Source organism: Anomalospiza imberbis, chromosome 3, assembly GCF_031753505.1.
Source record: "Anomalospiza imberbis isolate Cuckoo-Finch-1a 21T00152 chromosome 3, ASM3175350v1, whole genome shotgun sequence".
Taxonomy (NCBI): domain Eukaryota; kingdom Metazoa; phylum Chordata; class Aves; order Passeriformes; family Viduidae; genus Anomalospiza; species Anomalospiza imberbis.
The window spans coordinates 101,395,241-101,416,822 of NC_089683.1; the positions used below are offsets into that span (position 1 = coordinate 101,395,241).

Consider the following 21,582-nt stretch of genomic DNA (forward strand, 5'->3'; position numbering starts at 1 on the left):
TAGCTAGGTTTCCTCAAAAACATATCCTAGGGTAATAAATACCTGGAATCTCTCTTTCTGTGAACAATTGACCATAATGACCAGGGTTTTTTTGGCATCCTCCATCTCATTTACACCTGCTCTGAACTCCAGTGGATCCTTGGCCTTTCATTGAGATGTGAGTATCCACAGAGAGATGAAAGCAATGAAACGCCATGGGCTGCACTGACAAACAGCCGACTCCCAAACTGGCAGTGCTGGCCATAAGGGCTCCCAGACTCACATCCCTCTTCCTTTTGGGTTTTCCCTGCCAGGATTGCTGTGACTGCAGGTGAGCTTCCTGCAGTCCCTGCCCAGGGACTCCTGCTGCCAAGGTCACCTTTGCCAAGCTCTGTTTGCACCCAGCTGACGTTGATTCATGATGCCAGATGGCAAAGGACAAAGCACAATCGCTCAACACAACGTGTGACCTACTTACACCCCAACAATCTGCTGCCTAATACTTGGGAAATGCACGGAGACTTTGATTAAAATTGTAATTTTCTTTCATAGCTGGCCCACATGTGGCATGTACATTTTGCATCCCAGCTACATCTGCTCCAGTAGGGCAGTCGTGTGGTGCCTCCCACTTCCTTTGGAAAATGGGCCTGTGAATGTGTAAGTGTCACTTCCTTGCTTCCTAAAGGCATTCTCAGAAGTAATTACAACTTATTGGTGTACATATGGACAGCTAATGAAGAGCCAGGCACCCTCCTGCTGGCACCACATAAAGAAATAGTGACGACAGTCATGTGTCTGCTCAGAGAAGGAGAATAGAGACACGATATAGACAAAACTCATGTAGGGTTCCCAATCAAATCCCTGGAAGGTCATGGGGAAACTCTCTGTCCCTGCTCAAAGTCACAGATCTATTTACAGGATCAGCAGGACCAGAGAACTTCTGCAATAATGAACTCCAGTGTGAAGGTATGTGAGAATAATGGAAGTGACATCTGGTCATCACTGTAGGCCAGATTCCCCAAATTGCTCAGGGCTTTAGGAGTGCCACAACTGCCAGGCTGGCTCAGACCACACCTGACTGAGACCTGTGCTCTGCCTCTGTCCTTGGCTGGTACCAGGGGCTGTCCAAAGGAAAAAGAGTTCTAGAGCAGACAGATACAACAATTCCCACCTTTGAGCACACCTTCCTGGTCCTGATCTCTCAAGCACTGGCCTAAGTCCCGCAGTTCAAGTTTTAGTAAAGTTTTAGTTCCTGTCAAAGTATCAAAGAAACTTCAGTGCTGAAAACATTCAATTTCTGAAGTGGTCTCCAATCCCATTTTGAATCTCCTCAGCTTTGGACAGATTTTTCAAGGGCTTAGCACCAATAAATGAAGTGGAACTGCTAAAAGTCTGAAGTGTTCAGCAGCTCCTCTAGTGAAAGCTCACCACCAGAGAGTTCAGTGGTGTGTGAATGTGGGCACACACAACTCAGTAACTCTCCTAAATGAAAACAGAATGCTTGTTAAAACACAAATCCTTCAGACCATGAGAACACAGAACCCAAAAAGCCTGCAGAGAAACAAGTCTGACATATTTTACACTGAGGAGGAGGTGACAGATCCTGGTTGGAAACCATCCCATCACATATTAATACTGTTTATTTGGGGAAAATGAGAAGGGAAGGACAAACACAGGGAGAAGCAGTTGTATCATAGTGTAGACACTGCTAATGAGGTGATTATAGGTGGCAGAGTAAGTGAAAATAATTGGCAGGATGTTGCCTAAAATAAAAATTTATCAGCAAACCAAATATTTTATTACTGAATAAAGATTTGCAGGGCTACTATCAGGATATATCATTACATTATCTGTGGGCCACATGTGGTGTTATCTTCAGCAAGAAGTTCCCAGGACTGGGAAGATGACTAGGAAGGATATTTCAGTTGTGGATGGAAGAAAAAACAGAAATATTTTATAATCAAAACAATCAAACAGAAAAATGAAGCCCATGAGATTGTACCTCTTTTATGCCTTATAGAAAAGATCTACATGGGAAAGCAGTATGTCCTAAAGTTCTGTTTCTTTGCCATAAATTCAGTTTGGAGAGAGAAAATAATCCAAAGGAAGTAGCAAAAAACAGCATTTATGTCATTATTGAGGAAAACACAACAGTTCTGGAAAGAATACCAAGCACCACTTTTAAAAAAGAAAAATCAGATAAATCCCTTCCTCCTTTTAGATCAAAGGAAGCTCAAACATAGATTATAAGACAAGCCTTTATGCATAAATTGGAACTTTTACTCTCCATAGAACAATAACTTGTATGAAGCATTTGTGTGAAGTTTAATATAATATTAAGAGTACTGTGTCAAGTGGCTTTGCCCTGAACAGTACATCAGCCTTAGACTCTGGGAAAAGCTGATCCTCATGGCACAAGTGGAAACTGTCACTGTGTCCCTCCGGAGGACCTGATTCCACAGCTCCTGTTCCACATCACCCTTTTTGCACAGACCATCTTCACTTGCAGGCACCAGTCTGGAGCCCGGTTTGGGCAGTGACCCTGTTACACATTTCAGGTCCCTTTTGCCCTCACCCCACAGTGAAGCTCCCCCAGCTTTGCAGAGACAGACCCTGCCCAAAGCAGCAGAGACAACCTGACCTTCATGCAGGAGCAGTGCTATTGCTGGGATATATAACATTTTACTGCATCAAAACTCCCAGTGCTCTGAGCCCACGGGGGCTGAGCAGTGGCCTCACAAACAGAACCCAGCCCTGAGTGAATCAAAGAGGCTCTCCTGGGCTGCTCAGCAGAGAACACTCCCTCCTCTGCTGGGTCTGATTGCTTTTGGACTTAAAAGTCTGTGCAGGGGACAAAGCGTCTGCTTCATTTGCTGTTGTGTGGAAAGGGGCCAAGGTGTCTGTGACACTGTGCTGTTCTGGGAAACTGTTTGCTCTGCAGTTTATAAGCAAGATGCCACAAAAAACAAACTTAGGTGAAGAGAGTCTCCTTAAACGAGAACAAAGTAAACAGAGATGCTTCATTAGAAGTTACATCCCCTGATCCTTCTGCTGTCAAATCCACCATTTTGGGGTTTTTTTCCCCTCTTTGGTTCAACTTAAAAATTAATTATCTTTCAATCTTTTATAGAAAACAGAAGTTGTTACTGTTATGTTAACAATACTTTGAAGAAAAAATTCCTTTTGGGGGCAAGTCTGTCTTCCAAAGGAAAGAGAGAAATTTAGTAAAACTCATCCTTGCTTGCTCTTTAGATCCTTCCAACAGGAGTCTGCAACTGCTTTGCATGCTCTGAACAATCACAAAAGGGAAAAAAAAAACTCTTAAATAGTATGGAACTGGGGCAAACTAAGAACAGCAATACAATTGAAGAGTTTTGTTTGGGTTAGTGCTCCAGTTTGTGTTTTTGGAAGAGTTAGATGGATAATATTCAGGATAGCTCTTTATTTAAGGAAGGGAGCACACACCATAAATTAGAAAGTATAAATATTTAAAGGTTTGCTGAAAGTGTACACAAGCAACCTATTACGGCTGAACTGCTTTTTCTAGGCAATAGCTACAATATATGTCCTTAAAAGTGATCCCTTGGTATAACACTGGGCAAAGGCCAAAAGAAACTCTGTTTCCATAATGGCACAATAGGGAATTCTTTATTTTAAAGTGCCCCATGGAATGGTTAAATTAAGTCATAGGGGCAAAAAAATTTATGGTACCCAAAACGTTTGCTTGGGCACGAAGTCCATGGTATCACCTTGTTAATCACCCTGGAGACAAACAGCTCTTGCCAGATCCCTGACTCCAGTGACAACTGCTCCAGAGCTGTCATGCCTGATGCCAACTCTGCTCAGAACTGCTGCCTTGACCACAAGTTTGGGTGTGCCTTTAGGGCTGTAATGAAGAGTAAGCCAAAAGGGAAAAAAACGTGCCCAAAGTCCCACAGCCGAGTAGCAGGAATTTCAAAGAGTTCCCGATTTGGAAATGACCGAGAACAAAGACACAATCAAGCCCAGTGTCTGGGAGCATGTGCCTGGAGAAAGCAGAGTTTAGTGAGTCTACGAAAAATCCTTAAAATCACAGGCACATGCTCCCAGGATAAAGGCAAGTGGGGAAGATCAACAGGAGGAGATTTTTCCTCTCTCTGTAATAAAAGAATGACCTGTCTACCATGTGATTTTTCAAGTCATAAGTACTACTTTAAGATTCCTCTGGCTTTGTCCCTCTGCTGTTCTCAGGGGACTGATAGCACTGTGACCGTGTCCCTGCACACACTAGTGCCAGGCAGGTTCCACCCCTAATCACAAAACACTTCCCTGCCCTCTCACACCTTGTCATTTCCCATCAGCTGGGAGCTGGGGTGATGGATCAGCCTGCTCAGGGAAGCAGGGAATGTTTCTCTTCACGAGCCAAGGAGAACAGCCTTGGTCTGGATCTTTGCAGAGCCAGGGGCACACCAGGGCACTGCCAGAGCTGTCCAATGTACCAGCCAGGCTGCAGCACAGCTCTTGCCAGGGATGCACCGGCTCTGCTGCTTGCAAACTGCAGCTCTGAGCTCTGGGGATCAGTTTTCCATGTGCCATTTTACACTTCCATATCCCAGCCTTGCTCTTTGCTTTGCTGATAAAGCAATGCTGCCCGTTTTTACATGGATTAGCAGCAAAGGCAGTTGATACTTTCCTGAGTTTCTTTTCTTTTTTGGGGAGTAAAAGCTCCTTCAAACAGTTTGTAGGTGAAGCAGACAATGAGCATCAGAAACTTAATTTTGCTCATACAGCATTAAAAAGCAAATCTCGAATTTATACCTAGCTTTAACTTGTTTTCACAGACAAAATCACAGATGAAATACAACCTGTCTTTCTTCTTGACAATAAAACCTACCTCTCCTTTATTTACTCTTCAAATTTTAATAGATTTAAAATGTTAGTAGGGATAGCTGACTGATCAAAACACGGAGCTGCTCCATGCTAAAGTAATGCAATAGAAATGGCCATCAGCGAAGCTCAGATGAGAACAAATAAAACACTTCTGTAGTACAAACCTCTGTCTGTTAGGAACACCTCAATACATCCAAGAGCCTTTTGTGCACATTCTGACAGTAATTCTTATAAAATAAAATAATTTAATCTGATGGCATGCAAGGTAAAATTCATTTCTTGTCTCTGCAGATGAGTAGTTACTAGAATGCCAATTCTCACTCTTTATAAAAGGGTTGGCTTTAACTTAACACCATGATTACAGTCTGAATTTCTCTTTTAAAATTTTAGTTTTTCCAAAAGCTAAAATTCCTGAATTAATGAAATGCAAATGTAGAACATTTAATCTTAGCTTTAACAAATTTTCCTTGCTTTTTGTTATTAAATATGTATATAAAGATATATGTCCATCTGTAATGAATGCAACAGTAAAAAAATTATTCCTTCTGATTTGAAGACACACAATGCAACTCATAAATCTCATTTAAACTTAAGATTCACCAGTTTGGGGCAATTGAAGCTACCTCGGAACAGCCTGTACCACAGCATCTTGGCATTGTTTCGTATTGTCAGGCAATGGAACACCAAAATTTGCCTCCCATTTTCCATCTCCCTCCTGCATCTCTCCAAGAACTCCTCTCCTCAACACCACCTACAACTGTCCATATCCTTATTCTCTGATGCACTTCCTTCCTCCTATTCTCAATGTTTCCTTTTCCCTGGCAGCTGAAGAATATTTTCTAATAGAAATAATGCATTTTTTAAAACATTTCTCTTCCTTAGTTTCTTGGACAGGATTAAAACCCTGTTTGAACAAAGAGCTGTGCTTGCTGTCCACCCGTGTTAAAAGACAGGAAATTCCCTGAGGACACACACTGGGCCTCATTCACACTCTGGGGGCAGGTTCAGACTCCAAAGAGTCCTTGTACAAGACTTAGTGGGGTTTTTGAAAAGCTTGAAAGTACTGCAATCTAGTGGTACTATATTCATCTAGTGATACAAAAATAGCCAAGATAAATCACTTTTTTGTTGTAAAGGGCCATTTAAGAGTCTTCTTTGACAGCTAATCTAAACCACAAGAATTATTCTCCTACAGAGATCCATTTCACAGACAAAAATTAGGTGCAGTAATTTGGAGGGTATCCCTTATTTGTTTTCACATGCATCAAGAAAGCTTCACACCTGTCAGAAGAGTTAATCTTGATTCATCCTTTGCTTCAGAAATGTAATGCCTGTCTCTTTCATTAGAGGGGTTCAGGTCAGTTCTGCTGACACCATTTAAACCCCTCACACTCAGTCTAATTTTTAATCAAAATATGTGCCATAGGTCCTACTGGAATCTCTGTGAGTTCTGTGCTGGTCTTCTTGCAGAAGAGGCACAAAAAAAATGGGTTATTTGTAGTGCTTCCTAGCATTTCCTTCCCTTGGAGGACTTGAGACCTGCCCAGGTTTCTTGTGGGTGACTAAATTCAGAGCAGATGAGCCTTACCCCCATTCCTGCTATTCTTCAGATCGATTATTTCATGGCCCTTTTAATTCATAAAAATTCACTTTAGGACTCGTCATTTAATTCAAGTGCATGAAACAGCTCAGCAGTGTGGAAAGATAAAAGTGCTGGAAATGCAAAGTCTGAGGAAATGCAATTAGAGCATCCCACTTGACCAGTTCTTCAGCTGGCACTCATCACATTTGCACGAATCCACACCAACACAGGAAAAGGTGGAAAGGGTGAAATATTCCCAGGATGAAAATACTCTTGCACTGCCAGTTAGCAGCAGCATTAAACTTTAACAAATGAGCTGCAGAACTCATTTGAGTAATTGTGAGACTGAGACTCAAAAACCCCACAAAGCAGTGAAATATTATCTTTATACCGAAACTCAGTCTGTCTCTGATGTTGCAACAGTCTTTTTTTTCAAGAAAGGAAGCTGGAGGAATACCTGGCACAGAAAACCAGGTTAAGTAACAACAATTTTCTTCAAAGACTCTGATGATGTCTATCAGTGCCCCAAGAATGCCACCAAAAAATAAAAAAAAAAAAGAGAAAAAGAGGATGGCATGATTTCAGCCACTAACTGAGATGAAATAAAACCTTCCAGAAGTGTAGAATGGGATGATTACAGCCCACAGTTCTCCACTGTTTATGACACCAGATGAATTTGAAATTATAAAAAGGGTGAATATTCAACATCCAGAAAGCTATATGGGATAACACCAGATGGAGAATCTGGATGTCATTATGGGTAACATTTGCAAAAGGGCATAACTCACAGAAATACTTCAGAAATGGTGACTGAGTTTAGAATTTTACCTTTCTCTATTTAGGAACTCTACAGCTCTCCATGCTACGATGGATTCATTAGGAAACAAAGCACTTCTGACCACATAATGATCTACATGGTGAACTATGCACCATGTTCTTTAGTTAATGGTGTTAGAAATCAAATTTTCAACCTGAATAAGTCCAAATACTCAATTATTCTAAAAGACTGATTTGATGTGTTGCATGTTTTTAAAGCACAGTAGCCAAAACCAACAAATACGAAAGTTCAGTATATTAAAAAGACAGATACCAGCTTGAAAGTTATTAGACTTAATCAGTGATTTATAAAAATGAAAACTTCCATCTCCAAATATTAATAATAATAAAAAATTAACAACCCCCCCATCAAATTGTCTAGGTAAAAATAGAAAAAACAGGAGAACTTGTTGCCATTTATGAGCAGTTCATCTGCTCTCCTTGTTCCAGCAGCTTTTCACCATTCACATTGCTTGTGCTGTGGCACCTCCCTGGTTGTTACTAGAGAAATCCCTGTGGCCTGTTCTGATGTCCCTGCATGGCAGGAAGCGCCAGCTGCAGGGGTCAAGAACACCCCTAAAATGATTGAAACTTTTCTGCTGGGAAATTGTGACAGAGGCAAAACCGAACCACTCCATGGGGCCTGTAACAACAGAGAGTGTTTCAACAGCACTTCACCTCGAGCTGCCAAGAGAGCTTGGCAGTGAAAAAGTGCAAACTGGGGAAGGACAAGGAAAAAGTGGAAACTGGGAAAGCCTGACTGCTGGCAGCTCAGAGGGGAAACTGCTTCCCTCTGGTGGGCTGAGATCCAGGGAAGGCTCAGGCTGCTATGAGCTCTGGGAACGAGGCACAGCAGCTTTGCTGGGGTCGTCCGCTGCCTCTGAGAGAGTGTCCCAAGGAAGCCAGGGACAGAAAATCCTTCAGGAAAATGCACTGCAAAAGAAATGTCCGCAGAGCAGGTAAAGGACAGAGGGAACCACCACCTTCTGTCTCAGTGGTGAGCCCCAGAAAGGGCTGCTTTCTATTCAGGCCACCGGCTGATCCCAAACATTAATATTGCAATGTGCAATGAACTGCCAAGGATCAATGCCATAACTGAAGAGAACTCTGCAGAAATAATCCCTCAATGTCACTCCCAGGGAAATGAATCCTAAGTTTTTTATGGGAGGAAAACAGAAACTGAAATCCAGCAACAAGAAGTAAGCAATTTCAGTGGAATTAAGGAGTCACAGGGAGGTCAAGGGCAACATTTTGGTGTGAATTCCAACATTGTATTCTGCATCAATGACGGAAGTGCAACACCCAAGGTAAAAAAGAAAGAGGGAAGACATGATTCAGTTGTGGGCTAAAAGTTGGCTAAGAGGCAGCTAAAAGAGGCACTTAAAAGATAGGTTATAAATGTTGTTTCTTCACCAATTAACAGGTCAGGAGACCAAACCCCAAAATTCTATATCCACTTGCATATCTGAATCAGAAGCTGCTGAGTGTTGAAAACATTTCTAAAAACCCTTCTTTGAAATGAGTGAGAAACAGATCCTGTGTAGGTGCTGCCAGACATCGCTGCCTTTCCTCCTGAGATGGATGGGAAGCTGACAAGATGCTGGGGAGGCTCCCCTGAGAGCTGGTGTCTCAGGAGCCTCCCTCGGGGTAACTAACGAGCTAGGGCTGCACAGGACTCAGGAAAATTCTGGTTTGAGGATGAAGGACTTGAGTGTGAGTGACAGGAAGAGCAGCAAAAGCTGCAAATAGGACTGAGAGGGTCAGCTGAGAAATACTGTGAAATCCTGTCTCTGCTGAGAGGGAGACTGGAGAACTCTTGTTAAATAAGAGGAATTTGTGGTTCACATACTACAACAAGAGTGTATTGCACAGAGTATGGGATAGCAGAGAGCATCTTATCCAAATACTTGCTCAGGAAAATGTAAATCTAGTAAGGCAAAAGATGGAGTGGGATCAGTTACTGCTCTGAAGGCTTTTCACAGAAAACGTAGGCCAAGCTGTGACTCTTCACATGACATGAATAATACACTTCTCATTTTCCCTGCTGTGTTATTAATATTGCATCTTGTCACAGGCCTGTGCACCAGACAATAACTGCCCAGCTCTCAGAGGGAGAAACAGGAGCCTTGACCTGAAAAGCCACCACAAAAGTTACTGGAGAGCACAGCTTTTGGTGGAAAGCAATCAGCAAGTCAGGACAGAAAGGACATTCCTAAGTGCCCTCTGCTCAGTGAATGACATCATCTGCAAGCGAGGCAGACAATGAACTCAACAAACCAATACAAAATGTATTTTCTCACAATATGTTACCAGCTCCAAAAGAGACATTTTTTCTGAGCTAGAAAGTCACATTATTTTTTTATGATACAACAAACAGCGAGTGAATCTGACTGAATTGGGTGAGGGAAGGGTGACTGGGGGAGCATTGACACAGCAGCATTACAGTCAAGGTGATCATTACAAAGCTTTTGTACTCCCTGTGTAAAGAAGACAAAAATGTTGGGATGATGCCCTTCAGCAAAAGATAAAGATCAAAGGAAAACCCAGGAGTTCGAATCACTGCAGAGTGTTGATCAGTCCCTAAATGTACTTACACAACTCCACAGCTGAGCAAGGGATGGTGGATACAGAGTAATTACTCAATTTGGGCAATAAGGAGTCAGTTCATCTTGTCTGCAGGAGCAGGAATTGCCTACCAGGATACACCAGAATACAGCAGAAAACTCAGTGCAGGAACAGAAAATGTGTTTCATTACTGCATCAACACAACAAAGAGTGTGGGACTGTGCAACTATCACTGTTAATCTCAATTTAGGAACAAGAAGCTCTCAGTGATGGAGCTTTCCCTGTCCCCCACACCAGGTGGGGCAGGTGGGGAGGCAAAGGCATCTAAATAATCGCAGGAAGGAGGAATTCTGGAAAAATAATCATGAAGAAAAATTAAAAATGTAATTTCCAGTCAGAAAAATGGAAGAGGAAAGTGATGGGGAGAAAGGGAACGTTTGTTTTCAAGCCATCAAACTAGGCTTTCACAATGAACAGGAGGGAAAAAACAAACAGTGTTGGGCAGAATGGTTTATGCAGCTCTAGAGGTGAGGGTTCCATGAAGAGGAGAGATTCTGTGCATTAATTGGGAAGCCCCAGACATAATGAATGCAGGATGACATTTTGATGCTTTACTTGTCTTCTCCCCTGCCAATCCATCTCTCTGCTTTGCAATCTGTCACTCCTGATGATGTGTTAATCTCTGGGCTGAGGAGATAAATCTGTTTGGGCTCTTTCTGAGAAGGAGGTACCTGTTAAGCACTGCAAAGAGCCTCTCCTAGGAGGGAAGAGCCACTGCATTTTGCCGAGAAGAGAAGTTATCTAGCAGATAATTCTCAGTGAAACCCTCCATGACTTCCTCCTATATTTACTGTCTGATTTGCATTTATATACTCTTTATTATCTGAACACCTCAAAATCTCCCATGTGCTTAACCTAACAAATCCCTAATACAATTCAAGGAGCAGTAGGGCACTCCCATCAGAGCTAAGCAGGGATGATGGGATTCCTGTTACTGGAGCTGGAAGGTCGGTACATAGATACTCTGTGTTTTCTACGGGGTGAAAGGAAGGGAATGAGCCCATGAATCACTAATCAGCTGCTACCCCAGACATGCTACAGCACAGCCCTTCCTGAGCTCTGAAAAGCAGGTTCAGTGCTCTGTGTTGCCTTCTCTTGACCAAACCTTTCATTCCCATCAGTTGCCTGACATCCCTTTCCTTTGTGCCGTTTTGCTGTGTTCACAGCCAAGGAAGGCTCCCAAAGGACAGGCAAAATTTTTTCCCCATTTATTGTCCTTCCAGAAGAGAAGTAGAATATTAAGCAGGCAATTTTAAAGGACAGGGGGGAAAAAGAAAGAAAGCAAGTAAAAAAAAATAAAAAAAAAGTTTGAATCGTACAGTAATTAACATGGTGATCATGCCAGTTTGAAAATCACTAACAGAATTTTATGATAGTGAATTTTCCATCCTGCAAGGCTCTGAATAACTGTAATTTAACAGATGCATCCAAAATGTACATGTATCAAACTAAATCTCTAAAATTATAGCATATGCATGTTCTTAATATAGCTAGTGAGCATGTGTGCATATGCACACATTGTCAAATATTTACTATGACATATAGAAAACCACATTTATTCATCAATGCAAACAAATGGATTATATCTATTCCGCTTCCTTACACTGTGATTAAAATTCATGCTGGCCAGCTTAGAGAGGTTACAGGTAATAGCTTGGCTCCTAACTAATGCTCCATTTGTGAGTCTTCAGATGTCAGAAGACAATTTTATCTGCCCTGTGGGGACCAGTGTCTTGGATCACAAACCTGTGGGCCAGTCCAGCACCTTTGAAGATGCAATTCTCAGTGTACCTGGCTATCAGATGCACTGTAAAACAGTGCCGTTGTGATGTGCTTTAGGGTATCTGCACATTCCTACATACATTTTGTCTGTTCTATAATGTGAACTCACAGAGCACATTTTGCAAGAGAAAAAGAAAGTGGGTGATGTTATGGCATCACAGAAATCAGCTTTCCTCGTTTTATCTCATCCTAATTGAGGGCTGTTTCTGTTGCCAAGTGAGGTCTAGGCTTCCTTGATGTATAAATCGAGAGTGTTTGTTACACTAAAACTGGCATGTAATTGCTTGTCAGCAGTCACCTTGCTTTAAGAAATGTGAAAGAAATCAAAGGAAATATAGAATATTACTGGAAACTGTCTTTGACAATGAATAGGGCTATGTAAATGGCTGATCAGTCTGAAAGGGAAATAGATAGTGAAGGGTTTTGGAAGAAATATGTTTAGATTTAGGCATGCTGAAAATATAAGCTAAAAAGGTTTGTATTCAATGGAATTAAATATTTTATCCCTAAACTCTGTGTGTGTTTGGTCCTTTTGTTTTGGAGCCTTTGTTTTTTGTTTTGGAGCCTTTTCCCAGTGCTCCTGTGCCCAGGATGCTCAGCCTGGGCTCTGCCCAACGAGGCTCAGCCTCCTCCTCTGCAGTGGGAAGGTGGCCCAGGCTCTCTGAAATGGGCTGATCTGCACCAGGCAGCTCCTGGCTCTGGAGCTGCTCCACATCTGGAGTGTTTTCCACACATCTCTGTAACCTGTGCATCACTTCTCCCAGCTGATGGGAGGTTTGGGAAGGCATCTCGCATTCCCAGCCGAGCTCACAAACATGCAGAGCACATCATGGCAGCTCTTTAACACCTCTCCCCTTCAGGCTGCTCCTTCAAACATGCTGCTTCATCTAAAAGAGACACCCTTCCCACAGGTACTTGTAGGTACTCCTTGAAATTTAATAGCAGCAAGTGATGGCAAAGAGGAAGGAGTATAAGAAGTGTAAGTAAATAAGGGCTATAGAAAGAGCATGAGAAAGAAACCACATACTGTGAAAAGAAGCTTGATGAAAGGTGGAGAAGGACAAGTAGGAGAGCAGGTGAAATGAGGGAATGTGGGGATATAGAAAAAAGGAGAAATAAAAAAGGCTGAGAGACCTCCTTCCATTATCACCAGGGTGATATGCCTGATAACTTCCTCTAGTGAATGACTTCATTTCTATAAACCACGGGCCAGACTGGAGAGCTGTGAAGTTGACAGAATGAACCAAAGCTGAGATTTCCTGCCCCATACTCAGCAGGTTTAAAAAGAAGGATTTTTCTATCACAATAACATCAAAACTGCTTTTTCTTCCTTTTTGTTTTAGGGAGTAATGGAAAAAGGAACAAAAATCGTGAACTTTCACCACTCTCATGATTGGAAAACTCAATGTTACAAAACTGGGTTCCAATGTTAAAAGATAACGTTAAAAAGTTTAAATTTTGCCTTGACCATCCTAGAGCCAGGCTCTGTATCAAACCACATCTGGATTAGTCCAGCCCTTCCCAGGCACATCCATTTATGCCACACAAAGCCTACAGATCTCTGGGACTACACAAAAGAGATCATTTTCAGGTACAGAGCTGCAGTTCAGCTGCTTAGTCACACTCCACATTCTCTTGGCAAAACCTCTTTCCACACAAGGGCTGAATAATGGGAATTTACTGAGTCACTCCAGTCCAACCTATGGACTGTCATCACCCACAGCTCCTGGATTATGCAACTGCAGCAACCCTGTGGAACTCCTCTGCTGGAAAATGCCGATTTGTTGCAAGTGAGTCACAGGAGATGTTCAATGAAAAGTAATCTTTCCAGGGAGAAGATCTTTCCCAGCTATTCTGCTACTGACTCCAGAGGGCTGCCAGATCCTTGAAATCTCCCCCACACAGCACTGGAAACAATGTGGGAACGGGACTGGAAGGTTTCCCTGCCACTTTCTCTCCCTTCTAGATGTGCAGGGCTTTCATCTCCTACCAAGCTCAGTATTCTCAACCTCCTGGGGAAGAGACTGCATCTCGAAACAACAGCACTTTCTTCTGATTTTTGTTGTTTCTAGAAAGATAAGTCCTTCCCTGAGACAGGCTACACATGATTTTTAATACACTCTTTAAATCAGGTATAGTTTTGAAACTCTAACACTAGTTTTGTTATTTCTTTTACCCTTCCTAACAGTATATTTCTCATCCTAAAAAGTTTCAGTGTAAGATGAGTCCATCACCCACCTTGTCATGACTGCACAGTTAAAGCAGCTTGCAGCAGTCCCTCCTGTGCAGACACCCAGCATTGTTTCCATCAGTGCCTCTGCTTTTCAGGGTGATTCTGCACAAAAACATTGTCACTCTCCTGACTAATGACTTGCATACACAAAGCCCTTCATACACTACAAGCTTTGCAGGACCACTGATTTTATTTCTCTGCTCATTAAAGAACACATTTTTTCCCCCATTTCATGCATTTTAAAGCATCTCTCTAATGAGTTCACATACTAGGCATTAATATTTCTTTCAACACTTTTCCATTAGCTGTGTCAAACTGAATCTCATGTCATTTGTCATGCTGCACTGAGGGGCTGATAATTAAGAAATACATTGCTGCTGTTGCTGTAGTGATGGGCACAGCTGTACAGGAGTATTTGGTTGTGCCTCTGTGGTGTTTGTGGCTCGGCCTGGGAGCCATGAGTGAGTGCAGGGTGCTATGTGTGCACTGTGAGATGTCTCTGTGTGATGCCATGCATTCCAAATGTGTCTGTGCACACCCCATGCATAATTCAGCCTGTGTTTCATCATGCATTTTCCTGGAGTGCCAGCCCAGCTCGTGAAGAGGGGAAAGGGAGTCCATGGCTTGTGGCGCCCTGTTGCTCCCTGAGATTTAGCATGCAAAGCACTTGCCTTTGCAGAATCACAAACATTTCCACATCACAGACCTCTCTGGGCAGGTTTAAATATTGCACAGCCTAAGCCAAACATCCTGACACAAAACCTTTGCAGTCCCTGGCTTCTTCAATTTTTTAGCATGGCTTTTGGTTGTTTTCTCCTCAGACACCACAAGGTTAACACACCAGTTAGCTCTGTGCTCTCTCCTCTCACAGGCAGTTCTACCTGGCTGGCCAGCTGTCCCTGCTCTGGGAATGTTTGCCATGGAAAGCAATAAATATGGAAGCACAGGGAGTGCAGGAGGGGCTCACAGCGGGGCAGGGACTGGGGAACAGCCCTGACCCCAACAGAGGAGCTCTGGGGCTGGGCAGGGAAAGGGACAGCAGGGTGAAGTGTTTGAGAGGCCACAGAGAACAAGTAATGGCCTTGTAATGTTCCACTGCTCACTCCAGGGTGGCATTTCCTTGTCATCCTTAACCACCCCCAGTGCCTAGAGGAGCATCTTCTGCAGAGAAAACATTGCCTCCCTAGAATGTCATCATCCTGAATGCGACCTTGCAGAATGAAGCTACCTATTGATTTTTCACACCCTTTCCCCAGTTTTATTTTCAGTCTATGGAGAAACACACTGCACTCTTCTCTGCATAGGAAGCTCACTTGTTTTCAGAGGGATCAGCTATTCACAAATGTTAAAATTAGAAGCTAGGATTTCTTATGGAAATTATATTTGCCCAGAGAAGCTGTTGCTGCCCCATCCCTGGAGGTGTCCAAGGCCAGGCTGGATGGAGCTCTGAGCAACCTGGGATAGGGGAAGGTGTCCCTGCCCATGGCAGAAGGTTGGAATGAGATAGTCTTTAAGGAACCTTCCAACCCAAACCATCTATGACTCTGTTACAAAGGAAAAAAATTGTAGGTTTTGCTTTTTGATGTTTACTACACAGCTGATAATTTTAATAGCAATTCAGTACTTCTCTTTTCTCCCTTTAATTGATCTGTTTTCTGACTTAAATTAAGAATTAGAGGAGCAGTGCAATATAGTAAAATCTGTAACCCAACAAATGAAGCAATTAATTTAGAAGCTTTTAACAAGTGTGTGTGTCTGCACGCGGGGCTGTTCTGGTTGCTGGTGGCTCCACCAGCTCCAAGCAAACAGGGTCTGTTCCATCAGGCTCATGGATCCTGGCAGCACTGGGCCACCAGAGCTGGGAACACTACTTTTTATCTATATAATGGTAAATAATGACCCCTCTATTGCTCACTGGTTGGGCTTAATTGTGCTGCCATCCAGCACCAGGGGTTGTGAGGATTTCACCTTTTCTGCATCAGGAAGACCAATTAATCAACTAATCAGAGTGGGATGGGACATGAGAAATGCTGTTACCTGAGACAGGTAGAATACAGAACAGATTCACTTTGCAAATTAGGAAAAAAGCCCAAATCAGTGAAGTTTCTTTTTTTTGCAGGAAGAATTCTCACATTTGTGCCTTAAAAAAAAATAATTTTCTGTGAGCTCTTTTGTCCACAGAGAGTAGCTGGATTCTAAAATCACTATTCTTAAAAAAACCCCAATACCACCACCCTCCTCACAGTTCAAATTTATTAGCATGTTATCCAGGAAGATCTCAGTAAGCTTCACAAATCAGATCTGGCTGCCACATGCCCTCCATTATGGACCTCACTAATATCTTTAAATCACCAGCGACACTGGTAACTTGATAATGTTCCTTCTGATTTACACTACTGCAAAACTGAAAAGTTTGCCCTTTCAAGTAATTTATTTCCCCTTTTATTGCAGCTCTAGAGCCAACCCAAGATTTTCTCTGGCTTCCAGTAGAATGACCCATGTGTGAAAGATATCTCCCTCCCTCTGTCAAAATTCCAATTTTAATTTATCATATTTTTCTATGTGTCCCATTCATCAAAGTATTTTTTTACATTTACATTCTTCCTACAAAGAGTTTGTGACATTTTTATTTAAAAGAAAGTGATATCAGAATTCAATTAAAAATTTTAAAAAGCATTTTGCATATTCACACTGGAAATGTGATGCTGTTGATTTAAAATGAATGTTTCCAAGGACATGTAAGAGTTATACCAAAGACATTCAATTAACACAATAAATATCACCTCAAATTGTTACATGTATCTTTTGTGACCTGATACCCATTTCTCACCCTGCAATATTTATTCTGCTGGAAAAAAAAAATAAACAACCCTTTAAAACATGGATTTGTGAAGGAAAATGTAAACAAGCAAGGCCCAAACTGACAATGATCCTTTGAGCATCCTGTTACTGGACTGAATTCTTTTGATCTCAGGCCTGGGACGTGTCAGTTGCTTCAGAGAACTTAAGGAAGTTTTATTGGTATAAAACTGGCACAGGATAAAGGCCAGCCTGTTTATTTTTAACGAGTTAAATGAGATTATTTACTACTCAGTTCACAGGCTGAAAGTGCATTCTGCAGTATTTATCCATTGGGAGAAAGAGAAAAAAGGGACTACCCTAACTTGCCCAAAATAATACTCTGCAACTGGGGACAGCTTAGCAACTGCACCAACACCAGATTTAAATCCCACCAGGGTTTGGCTGTTCAAAGTTTGGGCTGACTGGCACTTGGGGCTGGATGCTGAGAGGTGCTGAGCAAAGAGCAAGATCCTGCAGGGAATGGGCCATGAGTACTGCATCCCAAAATTTAATCACAAGCTCCCATCCAGAAGTGGGAAGATACCAAATCAAGTCACAGGAAGATTTGTAAATCTCACTCTGTTGTTTTGTTTTTTTTTCTTTTAAATATTCCTTTAAAATATTTATTGGTCAGTGAGGCTATGAAAATTCCATTCATTTCTCCGTGCTGTTGCCCACTTAATGAGGTAAAGAAACATTTTATTTTTCTCCTCTGATAAGTACACAAGCACCAAAGCCCAGAGCTGAACAGTGAAACAAACAGTATATTATTTCAATCCTCTTAATACCCTGCTCTTTTGGCAGAGAATGCCATAAGTCATTTTAGTTTAGAAGCCACAGATTGAAGACATATTTCTTTTTAAACTTTGGAAATGTTAAAATTGAATGAACTAACAAAAGAAATTTTTACCCAAACAGGGAAAAATAAAATAAGACCTTTGCAAATATTAGACTGGCTATCAGATCATTTTTATGGGGTTTTTTTGCCATGAGTCTGAATACTATTTTTTTTCAGAGGACATCTTTCCCCTGTCCAATCCAAAGCCAGGCAAGTTCCATGAATCCCAGTAAACTGAAATAACCTTTTCCTCCAAACTCCTTCCCCAAAATTCTTGGAGGGTTGCCTGTGGCTGAACTGGAATGCATCTGGAAGTGTTTGAATTAAGTGCAGCTTTCCAAAAAGCCAGTTTGACTTCCTGCAGAGCTGTCAAGGATAAAAAGGGGATTGTGGTGGCCAGAGCATTGTTTTTAGGAGTTCACAGGGAGCTGAAGTGACACTGGAATACTCAAAGTTCCTCAGGGCTGCTCCCTTCCACATGAGCAGAGAATGGCTCTGAGGGCAGCTGAAATACCTTCTAGAAGTGCTGCAGGACACATTTGCTGTTTGGCCCTCCTGCAGGGAACAGCTTCACTTAACTCAACAGCATCACCTGCACCAGGTGACCACAGAGTTTCACCCAAAGCACCAAAGCTGCAGCCCTGGAGGTATGAGAGGCTCGACTGCTGTAAAGGATCAGCACCTTGTTAATTTGGCTCTGCAATGTGGATATGTATCGTTCTGTGCCTCCATGAATTTTTCAGGTACACTGTTAATATTAATTTTTGATTGGATGTAGAAGTGTCAACTCCCAATTAATAACATGTGCCAAAATGGGAGATAAAAAATGTAGGAAAGCAAATTACTATACATGAGGTGCTTGTATTTTCCATTTACAAGAACACATTTATAATTTAAAAAATTTGTTTTCATTACACTTTTTGAGGAGAGAAAGGAGTTTCATATCTTAATGCTGTATATTCTCTTAATTCACTGGAAAAACCACAGAGGTACAACACTTAGAACAAAGCGTGCCCAGCTCCTGGTGCCTCTGTAGGTCTGTTGGACCCTTTCCCACAAAGCCCCACTCTGAAGTGCCATTTTCCACACCCCTCCAGGAGCCCAGACCACCTGGCAGGCCTTGGCTGCCCTGGGGCTGTGCAGAGCAGAGCAGCTGTGGGCAGAAACACGGGCTGCAAGCTGAGGGACCACATGAGTTACACCTTCCTTGACAGCTGGGGCTGCAAGAACACGGTCCAGGGGAGACAAGAAGAATCCTACAGGAGCTGAGTGCAAGAGCTCAGGAGTGTCAGTGCTACACTGAGATCTAAATGTGGCTCTGACCCACGAGCATGAGTAGCAAAAGTCCCATTGAGTTCAATTAGAGGAGGCTTGGGTCTATTTACTGTAACTGAGTCGATTCCCAGAAAAATAATTAATTCCTTGTCATGTCTCATGTGTATTGATTTTTGTAATTACAATGGAATTGGAGGCAAGGGTGCAGGAGGAAGGAAAAGCACTTGATTTGTGTTTAATTTGATGCACAAGCTGTCAGGGACAGAGCAATTGAGGCACCGTGGCCATGCCCATCCTGGGTGCTCTCAGTGCTCAGATGTCATGTGCCAGGTGCGCAGGATCCAAAATCACACCCTGCTCTGACATGATGCACTGCACAGAGCTGGCTGCTGCAGCAGCCTCCACAGCAGGCAGGAGAGATGCCCAGGGGGAAGAAGATAAGGACAGGACAAGTTCCATGTGTATCAGTGACTAAGAGGAGGAGACAAAGCAATAGGATGGGAGAGAAAGAAACTACAAGTTGTTGCTGATAATAGAGCTGCCAGGAGAGAATGTAAGGAAAAACAAGGAGAGAAAAGAAAATACAATATGGCCTTGCTTGGTAATGGTGCTGTTAGGAAAAGCCAGCAGGAGGGAATCAGCTTTGTTTCCCATATGATTTCACTAAAATGGCAAGTTAGAGAGTTTTTACCCAGAGGCAAGTAAGCATTTGGCTTCCTAACAGGTGACACTCTCCTTTCCCAAGCATGTCTGTGGGAGGAGCTGGCCTGGCTCCACACACCCAGACCTGACTGTAACACCCAGTTTGTGCAGTGTCACAGGTCAGTTTGTCACAAAGATATTAACACCACCCACACAGACACAGAGCTGCCTTTTGGGCTCACTAAAGCCAATGCCTGCCCTGACTTCTGCAGGACCACAAGAAGCTGTTTCCAGCCTCTTGCCTGAAAGTACCAGTTCAGGAAATCTCCAACTCTCATAGGAGCAAGAAAGCTTTTTCTTATACAATAGTCCTGCAAATGAAAGCTGCAAAACAGTCTCACATCCAAACACTAGAAAGAAATTATATAATGTGAGGGAGTGGCAGAGCTTAGGGGTATAAATCAGTCCTGAGTTAAGCTCTTTCAGCTAACACTGTGCTATTTTAAACAAAAGAAAAGATCCTCCAGGACAGGGAACTACTCTGCATCCAGTTTGTGCAGTTTCTAAAACCTGTTGCCTAAAAAGACAGCACTCAAAGGCAAATTTTCTCCTGGTGCCCTATACACACCACAAGAGAGGAAGCTGCTAACTCATACTTTGAGAAAAGCCAACAAAATGGGAGAGGCTGTGGCAGCGTGCTGGCAACACTCAGTGCCACGATATCCTCCCTGGCTGGGAAAGAGCTGTGAGCAGAGTCAGAGCACAACAAACTGTGAGGCACTAATAAATAACCAAACAGCACTGATAGATGACAGCAGATCTGTCTCCAGTGGAATTATTGGTGAGAATACTGAAAATTCTTTCCCTCTTAATATATTAAACTCTTTGTTTGGGGCTGAGTTGATGCTGCCAGAAAAGCCTTTTAACACAGCCAGCATAAATTTCAGTGGGTGTTTGAAGCAGGAGAGGCTGGGTTGTTGAAAAAGCAGCCCCCAGAAAGGCTGCAGCCTGCAGAAAACACATCAGCTCTGCTCAGCTGGGAAATCATTTGATCTATTTTATATCATCCACCCTGTCACTGAGGAGGCAAATGTGGGAATGAAATATGGACACAGAGCAAAACATAAAAAGAGACTTAATAAAATGAGTAATTATGTTTTCCCTAAACCCTCTCATGCAAGCAGGAGGCAGATACCATCATCAATTCAGCACGGGGCCGTTTCAGAGTGTGGGAAAGGGAAAAGCCCTGGAGCCAGGCCCTGTGAGCACATCTCTGCCAGGAGGGATGGGCAGGCAGGCTGGGGAGCTGCCACTGTGGCCAGAGGCAGGGGGGACAGGGAGCTGGAGCTGCTCTGTGCCAGGACCCAACCCTGGGCAGAGTGGGAAATGATGAAAGAGTCAAACATGGCTGGCCCACCCAGCACCTTTCAAAATTCAGCTCAAGTCCTCGGTGACAAATTTCCAGCCCTTTATGCTTCTCTTCAGTACATCAATCAATTAAAAATAAAAAAAAGAAAGAAAAAAAGAAGGAAGGACACAACGAAACAGAATAATTAAATGCCCAAGGATCCAGGAAAAGCCAGTGCTAGAAGCACTAAGTGATTATTCTTCAGCATTTTAAATTCCAGTGTTTAAATTCCAGTTCACAAGCCTGATAAACTCATGATCCCACAGCACCAAACATAAAAATATGTATACTTTTTACACCCACAAGATGCCCACAACACCAAAAAGTCACAGCTTGTTTATAAACATGATTTTAAAAAGATGAGTAGAAAACTGGAAATTGAAACATTTATATTTTCCCAAACTATTGTAAACTTCTGGCTATTCGGCCCTTAGCCTAACTCATTCTCTGGCTACTTCACAGAGATGACATGACAACACTGATTAACTCACAGCCAGTGCTAGAACTCAAGCTGTGACACAGGCACAGAAACATTGGGACTGTGGACACAGACAAGGAATGAGAACCGAAGCCAAGGATACATGTTTGAGCAAGAGCAGAAAAAATGAAAGCAGACATGACACAGTGGGCTGTGAAGAATTACACTTGGATATGAACCCTGCTGAAAACAAGTCTCCCTCCATGTGGAAGTC

The 21,582-nt window shown here is 42.6% G+C and overlaps 1 protein-coding gene across 4 annotated transcripts in view; it reads right to left on the reverse strand.

Annotated features, from left to right (window-relative positions):
* Window positions 1-21,582, reverse strand: part of PLCB1 (phospholipase C beta 1) — a 338,452-nt gene that overhangs the window by 30,943 nt on the left and 285,927 nt on the right. The window lies entirely within an intron of this gene.